The sequence below is a fragment of the Penaeus japonicus genome, unplaced genomic scaffold, assembly GCF_977035675.1.
Source record: "Penaeus japonicus unplaced genomic scaffold, GWHDUDI00000001_assembly GWHDUDI00000013, whole genome shotgun sequence".
Taxonomy (NCBI): Eukaryota; Metazoa; Arthropoda; class Malacostraca; order Decapoda; family Penaeidae; genus Penaeus; species Penaeus japonicus.
Genome location: NW_028234415.1, coordinates 59,256 through 66,755, shown reverse-complemented (window position 1 = coordinate 66,755; position 7,500 = coordinate 59,256).

Genomic DNA, 7,500 nt, shown 5'->3' with positions numbered 1-7,500 from the left:
ACACCCCACACACCCCCACACACACACCCCCTACACACACACACCAAAATACACACACACTATAACACACACACACACACACACCCCAAAACTCACACATACCACACACATAAAACAACACACACCCCAAAACACACACACAGAAAACACAAAACACACAATCCCTCACACCCCACCATAACACACACACACACATATCCCACAACACACACATTTACACACACACCCCAAAATTTACACCACACCATATCCCACACACCCCCCACCAAATACACACACACACATATACCACACCACACCATACCCCCCCCCCCAAACCTATACACCACACATAACACACACAAAACCTCACCACACACATATACCCACACACCCACATATACCACAGACAAAACAACACACACACACCCCAAAATTAACACCACACACACACACACACACACCCCCCCCACAAAAAACCCTCCCATCCAACCCTCCCAACACTCCCACCCACCCACACACTCCACACCCCCACACACACACACACACACAACCCAACACAAACAAACAAACACATCAAACAACAACCACACCCAAACTACACCAACACAAGGCCAACCCAACGAAACCCCCGGGACTCCCCCTCAAATGCCAAAAGCAGGCACCCAAACAATACCAAACCCAAAGCTGAGAAAAGTGTGGTCTAGTAGATTTATTCGTGAAATTAGTGGAAACTTATATTCTGACTGTGTGATGATAAGGTGAACGCATACCATGCCTGCTGACAAGATGTGTGTGTAACAGTAATAATTGCACCCATGATTGTGTAGGTTTCTCTCTCTCTTTTTTTCTTATTTCACGGGTGTTTGGTTCCTCCCCCTCTGATCACGTACAAACAGTATGGATATGTTTTTTCGGGACCAAACCAAACCCCCAGCTAAAAATTTGCCCAAATTCGTAAGAGCCAAATTTTCAACGACTTTCATAAAAAAAGGAAAGAAAAAGTAACGGGTATGGAATATATTACACAGCCTGGAAAATAGCTCATTTTTGCCAGATCAATGTCATTCATTTTCTATGCAATGCGCAATGCCGTAACACGATACAAGCCCTAGATAAGAAATTTTGATAAGCCCCCGCCTAAAAAAACAAAACAGCTGACCCAAACCACGCGCCGCGGTGCAAAGTAAACAAAAACAACAAGATAACAACGCCCATGCTTTCTATCTCTTTATCACAATTTGTGGCTCCTAAAGGAGGGCCCATGTAGGTAGAGGAGGCAAGTAAACCGTGCAAAACCCTTTTAATTACTTGGAGGAGGTGTACTTTTGGGGACAGCCTTGGTGCCCTCACCACACAGCGTGCTTGGCCAGTTTCCCCCGGCAGCAACAGCCTGAACGGCGGTCTGGATCTCCCGGCTGGTGATGGGGGAAAAGCTTGTTTGTGGGGCAAGGCGGGAAGCCTCGGCTGCAATTTCGCCAAGAAGAGTCGTCACGAACGAGTTCATGATGGGCATGGCCTTGGGGGGAGGGTAACCGGGTCGGGGTGGACCTGCTTCAACACCTTGTAGATGTAGATGCTGTAGCCTCCTTCCTCCTGCGCTTTTCCTCTATCACCCTTGGTGATAGCTTTTGGCCTTACCGGCCTCTTGGGAGCCTTCCGGAAGTTTGGGTGCATCACGGGGGGTTATACCTTTAGTAAACACCGAGTTCAGTTAGTCAGAGAGATTTGCGAAGGGTTTCCTTCCCCGGGCAAAATGCACAAGCGGCCCCCCTCTGCCAGCTATAATTTCTGACTCAACTGTCATCATAACTGAAATGCTTACCGTGGCGGTTTTGGATTCCCCAGAAGCGCTCCATTTTCCACGGGGAAAGCATAGCATAGCCCCTACCAACCCGGGGGCGTCGTCCAGGCCCGCCTAGGAAGGAGTGTGCTCGAAAATCCATCAGATATTTCCTCAATTGGCGCCCGGGCGCGCCACAATGGCTCCAGCGTCGCTCCATGCCCAATAGTGGTATGATTTCCCCACGCAAAAGGGGTACCAATCTCAGTCTGTGAAGACTGACTTCGGTCGCCTGGAAAGTCTGTTAGAAGTATCAGCGACTCAAAAGCCTGTGGCGCCTGAGACCACTGGCCGGGGGGGAAAGGTTTTTCGCTTCCCTCTGTGGCCTGCGGGGGCACCGACCTCCCCCTCAGCCACAACTTACCCCTTTTACCCTTCTGGGCTGGGGAGGGCACCACAAATTCTCAATTTTTTTTTCCTCCCTTCCTCCGCTAGCCTGTCACTACATCTTTCCCCTTTAATACCAACATGTTGGAACCCAAAGGGGGTAGGATAATCGCTACCCGGGGATCCAGATTTCCTGGGGGCAAATTGAAGATTCTTTGGCCGAGGGGTAAACGTTACAGGGGCTGCATTGCTGAGGCTGTCATGGGGGGCCCCTAGATCTGATGTATGACAACATCCCCCTCCGTCTGGCTGCAGGGGGCTTGGGCTCCCATAAAAAGCCAGCCCCGGGCCTTGGGGCCCCCCCGAGGAGGCATTGTGGGAAAACCGATAGGGGGGTGCTACGTTTCCCTTTGGGGGCTGCAAACCCGGGCGCCTCCCAGTGTGGGAAATGGGTTCTACAAAACCCCATCCGTGAGTAGGTTTTACTACCTGGGGGAGTGATTTCTGCAATGTCCTCTCCGCCTCGCCTTCAAAAGGACGGAGAGTACTGATCTTTTTCCTTGACGGGTTCATGACAGAATCCTCTATCAAGATCTTCCCCACGGCGGGGCTGTGCATAGTCCGGGGGGGGGGGGGGAGTCCATGCCCTTGCCCAAACAGAGTCTCCTGAGCTCAAAGCGTATCAACACCCTGGCTTATGAGACAGCCAGATTGTGCAAAGAGTTCATGGTTCTGAAACGAGCCACGCGCACTTTTTGTCTTAGCTGCGAGTCCACGGGGACTGTAAGACTTTGGCAAAAACTGAGCCCCCATCTGATCGACCCCGGTTGTCCAGGGGGAAAAGGGTTTGGCCTCCAAGAGAAGGTTGAAACCCTTTGCCCATAAGGACACCCAAATGATCCGGCGGCATCGTTTGCATACTTCAAGCTTTGCCGTAGCCCGGGCTTGACCGTAATCAGGCGAGGGGGCCGTAGTCCCACAATGGGAGGGACAGCGGCACAAAAAGGGAAATCTAGTACACGGTGCCCACCCCAAAGGGCGCCGCCCTGACAAGCCTAAATTGCCCAGAGGGGGGCTTGCCTTGTCCTTTCTAGGAGATATTGAACCTCCGAGGGGAAAGTAAGCTACTGTCAACCCATTACACCCAGTTTTGGGAAAGACATGAACCCACTCTAGCTCAAACCCCTTTGGGACTGGGCCAGCCTTTGTTCCGGACATCCTGTTTCACGCCTTTGCCTTCGTTTTGGCTCTGAGATCTTAACCCCCGACTCTGCGGCATCCTCAGACATTAGATCCAGACAACGCGGGTCTTCTGTTTAAAATTCCATCTTCCCCCCACAGAGATAAATTTCCAGATCAACCCGCAATGAATGATCTTGCACCCCACTAGTGGAATGTCGAGGGGTGTTTTAAAATGGGGTGTTAAACAGAGCCGGCGAGGCCCCCCCCTGTGGAGTGGGCCTTCTCCAAGGGGGAGATGCCTGAAAGGTGACCTTGGGAAATTCACCCTGGCAGTCTGTCCCGAAAGTATCACCATCCAGGCAAGCAGTCTGCCCTTTGTTTTCCTTGCGATCAGGACCCCTGAATGGCAAGTGGGCTCGCCAGTTCAAAGGCCTTTTTTTTCCAGGGCCAGGAAAACAATGCAATCTGGTTGCTGACAGTGCTCAGTAAAGGGCTAACTGAGCAGTGCTCTTACCCCCTTGGGGAACCCAGAGGTGTTCCCGTGGAGGTCCCAGCTTCATGGAGCCGGGTTTTGTACCATTCCCCTCTGCCGGCTTCCAGACAGCTGGGTAGAGAATGGGGCGGTACCGACCCGGCTCCTTGGTTTAAAGGGGTGGTACTAACAGCCCCCTCCCGCCTGGGTAGTGAGGAAACCCCAGGGACCTGTTGATAAGAAGCAAAGTGCAACCACCTTCAAGTCCTAGTGGGAAATGATGGGGGAGGAGACCCATCACAACCCGGGGCTGACCGCGAACTGGTCTTATATGTTCGCCTAGTTTTCCCCCAAGAGAACACATCGGGATCATCAGCCGAAACCCCCTTTTCTCTGAGAGGGCAGGGCCCGCTTGAAGCTCCTCTTGGCATGGGCCCCAACTCTGCTGGTAGAAAACCGGGGCTACTGTTCTTTCAGAGAACTCGGTGGGCCCGTTTTTCTCCCCTCCGACCGCGGGGCATGGTGGGTCTTCTGGGGCAGCGATTTGTGGCCCTCTGATGCGGTTCCACAGCTCTGTAAGGAGGTTTGGTGGCCAAGGACCAGACCACCAGCCACTTTTCCTGCTTTAACCCTCTTAAACAGTTTCCTGCATCCCTGAGAGCCTCTCTCAAAGAGCGGGTTCTCAGGGGTTCTCTGTCTGCGAAGTGTCCTTCTGCACAATTGATCTGTGGTGACCTCCTTTAAACCCTAAATCTTTGTAGTACCAGGCGTTTTAAAACCCCTGACCACGGCGTTTGGGGGGAAATGGTCTCTGGGGCTGCCCGTCTAGGGGCATTAATATTCTTGCCTCAAGGTATCCACATTATCATTATGTAGAATTCACTGATTCTGAGCCACCTGCCAGGCCCTCCGGAAAGCTTTCCAGTTGGCCCTGTCCACCTTCCACGAGGATTGTGGGGGGGCACAGGGCCGGCCAGCATCCAAAAAGGGGTGACTATCCCATATAAACGCTCGTGGCAGTTTTTGTCACAACCAACGAACCTCTCGCCAAAGGCCCGCAGTGACAAAGGTAAGGAAAAGGACCCCCCCCAACGTGGTAGCTCCTGGTTTTTGAGGAGAGCAATCCGGATGACCAAGCACCGCGGCTATGGATGGGCCGGGCGAAATCCGGTTCCCCGGGGGAGCCAGGATGGGGTGGGGGGCATTAAAATCTCCCCCTATGGAATTGGCTCTGGCCGCAGCAGCACAGACTTCATAATTTTCTAACTCCACATTTTTTGCCTGCGGGACAATGTACAGCTGAGGGACCTCCAGCCATAATGGATTCAACTGCAGAGTTCAACACCTTCTCCACCTGCACGGGAAATCGGCAATCAGGGGCAGGGAATTTTCGATTTCACGAGGGAAATCAAACCTCTGGTCCCTTTCCCATTAGGGGGCAACACAAAGGGATAATATCCTGAGAAGCGAACATGTCTCCGTTAAAGTCCCGGGAGCGACAATGTCAAGTTCCGAGACGAACGATCGCGGGGAAAGGCATTCCCCGGGAAAAGCTGTTGATATTCCACTGCAGTTGCTTAAAATGGCCATTTTGCAATCTGAGTCCATTAAGTCGCTCGAAATGCGTCGACATAACGGTCTCAGTGTCTGACGCCCCAGTGTGGGTAACGTCAACATTCGGAGCGGACAACCCCCCTTGGTGAGTTCCTCACTGATCGTGATTTCCTCACTGGACTCGTCACTGTCGTCAGGACAGTCGAGCCATTAGAAGGGCGGGGTCTCCTGGGGGGTGGAAAACCCCTGGTCGCCTTGACCTTCACTCTGGGTCGTGGCTTCCTCCCCCTTTTGGGGTTTGGGGTTTTCAGGCTCGCCAGTGTGGTCTTGGCCGCGGTTGGTGGGGAGACAAGCCGCCGGGGTTTGGGTGAGAGGAGTCTCCCCCCTGAGTTGGTTTGGGTGTAAGGCCTGGGCCCTTACACCTTTCCTTCAGGGCAGCGACAGTCGGGGGTCATTGCCGTGCCCGCCCTCGACTGTTCTCCGTCTTTTCACTGGTCCTCCCAATGCTGAGGGAAACCCCTGCTGTAAACAACTGCCTCAGCAGGGGCGTCCCAAATCTTCTCCGTAACAGAGTTTGACTCTCCCGCTCTTGGGTTGGGCCTTGGTGTGTTCCCGACCCCTTCCGGTCCCGTTTTTTCTTGGGAAAACCCACCAGGCCGGAAAAATCCTTTGGGGTTTTGGGGGTGTCCGGTGGTGGTTTTGTTTTTTGGGGGGTGCTTCCTTCCTCTTAGAGGGGGGGGACCCCCTTTCCCCTTTGTTCTGCCCCAGAAAGTAAAATGCCCGGAGGGGCAGGAACAAAGTCCGCGTTTGCAACGACCTCTTGTCCCCGTAAGCCTCTTCCTTCCTGACGAACATCGGGCCCAGGGATGGTGCTTTTTGTGGGAGTGGGGCACTTGCAGTAGTGTCCCGCTTGCCATCCTTGTGTGCTTGAGGGACAAACCCCCGTGCTGTGTGCCTGACTACAGAAAACCACACTTCGGGTTTTCAGAGCAAAAAGCCTGGTGGGTCCGTACTTTTGACACTGAGCACGGAGCGGGTCGGGAAAATACGTCTAGGTTTTAGGAGCCCCAATTACCAAGTCCAGGACGATCCCGGGCTCCCTTCAGGTGACAAGACTTTCCTGGTTGGGTGCTCCCTTTGGGGGAAAATCGGGGGAACTCCCACCACCTTAGGATGGCAGGGGTGACCTCAAGGTTCCCTACATCTGAGGGAACCAAAAAGCCCATCTTGACTTTCCCCCTCGGAATCAGGGCCGCCAAACTCACCTTCCGTCCGTCCTGAGCTTGTCAGTCTCCTGGAGGGGAAAGGGGAAGTGGACCCGGTCCTTAGGGATGATTATCATGCCCCTTTTCTTTTGGCAATTCTAAACGTCAGACGCAATGTCTCGGGTTTCAGAGCCCGTACCACTGATAAGCGTTGTCGAATCCTTCCGGTTTAGGGGGGAAACCCCAAACTGGGGGGAACCCACTCGGGGGTACAGACTCGCCCTCCGAGTGGGACCGCCGAGGACCTATACCTGCCTTCCGAACCGACGCCGGAATTTTGGCAGTGGGGGCCCGCGGGTGGAGTCCGCTGGCTTCCATTTTTAGCTTGACTCGTCTTCTTAACCGACGCCCAAAACTTGTCATGCCAGGGCTGGTTTTGGGGGGTCCGCCCGAGGCTCTTTGGGAGGCTTTCTCTGACCGACGCCAAACCTTTCCCAACTTTTTCTTTTGTCACCAAGGACCTAAAAGTCCAAGGTGACAGCCTTGTCAACTTCGTTCCAGTTTCGTCAACGGGGGTCAGGGCAGGGTTTTTTTTGAGAAAATGCCAATATGGGAGTGTTCAATCATCCTCCCCACCCCCCACCCCACGGAGTCCAACAAGGGGGAAACTGTGCACTGAGACCATGCTCAGAACCACAGGGGGGGTGGGAGGATATACCAACCCCTGCCGTCGCATGATGGGATTCGCAAAAACATGCGATTGCCTCAAAAACAGAGCTGCTTGACCCACCCCAGCCAAAAGAGAAACCACCGATTACCCCAATGAGCCAAAATCAGCCCCCCTCGTGGGGGAATAGAGGACCAAAAAAGGTGTTTGCCCAGCCGCAGGGCGTACTCATAAAACCAATCCCTCCCAAACCCCCAGGACCCCCGTCTCC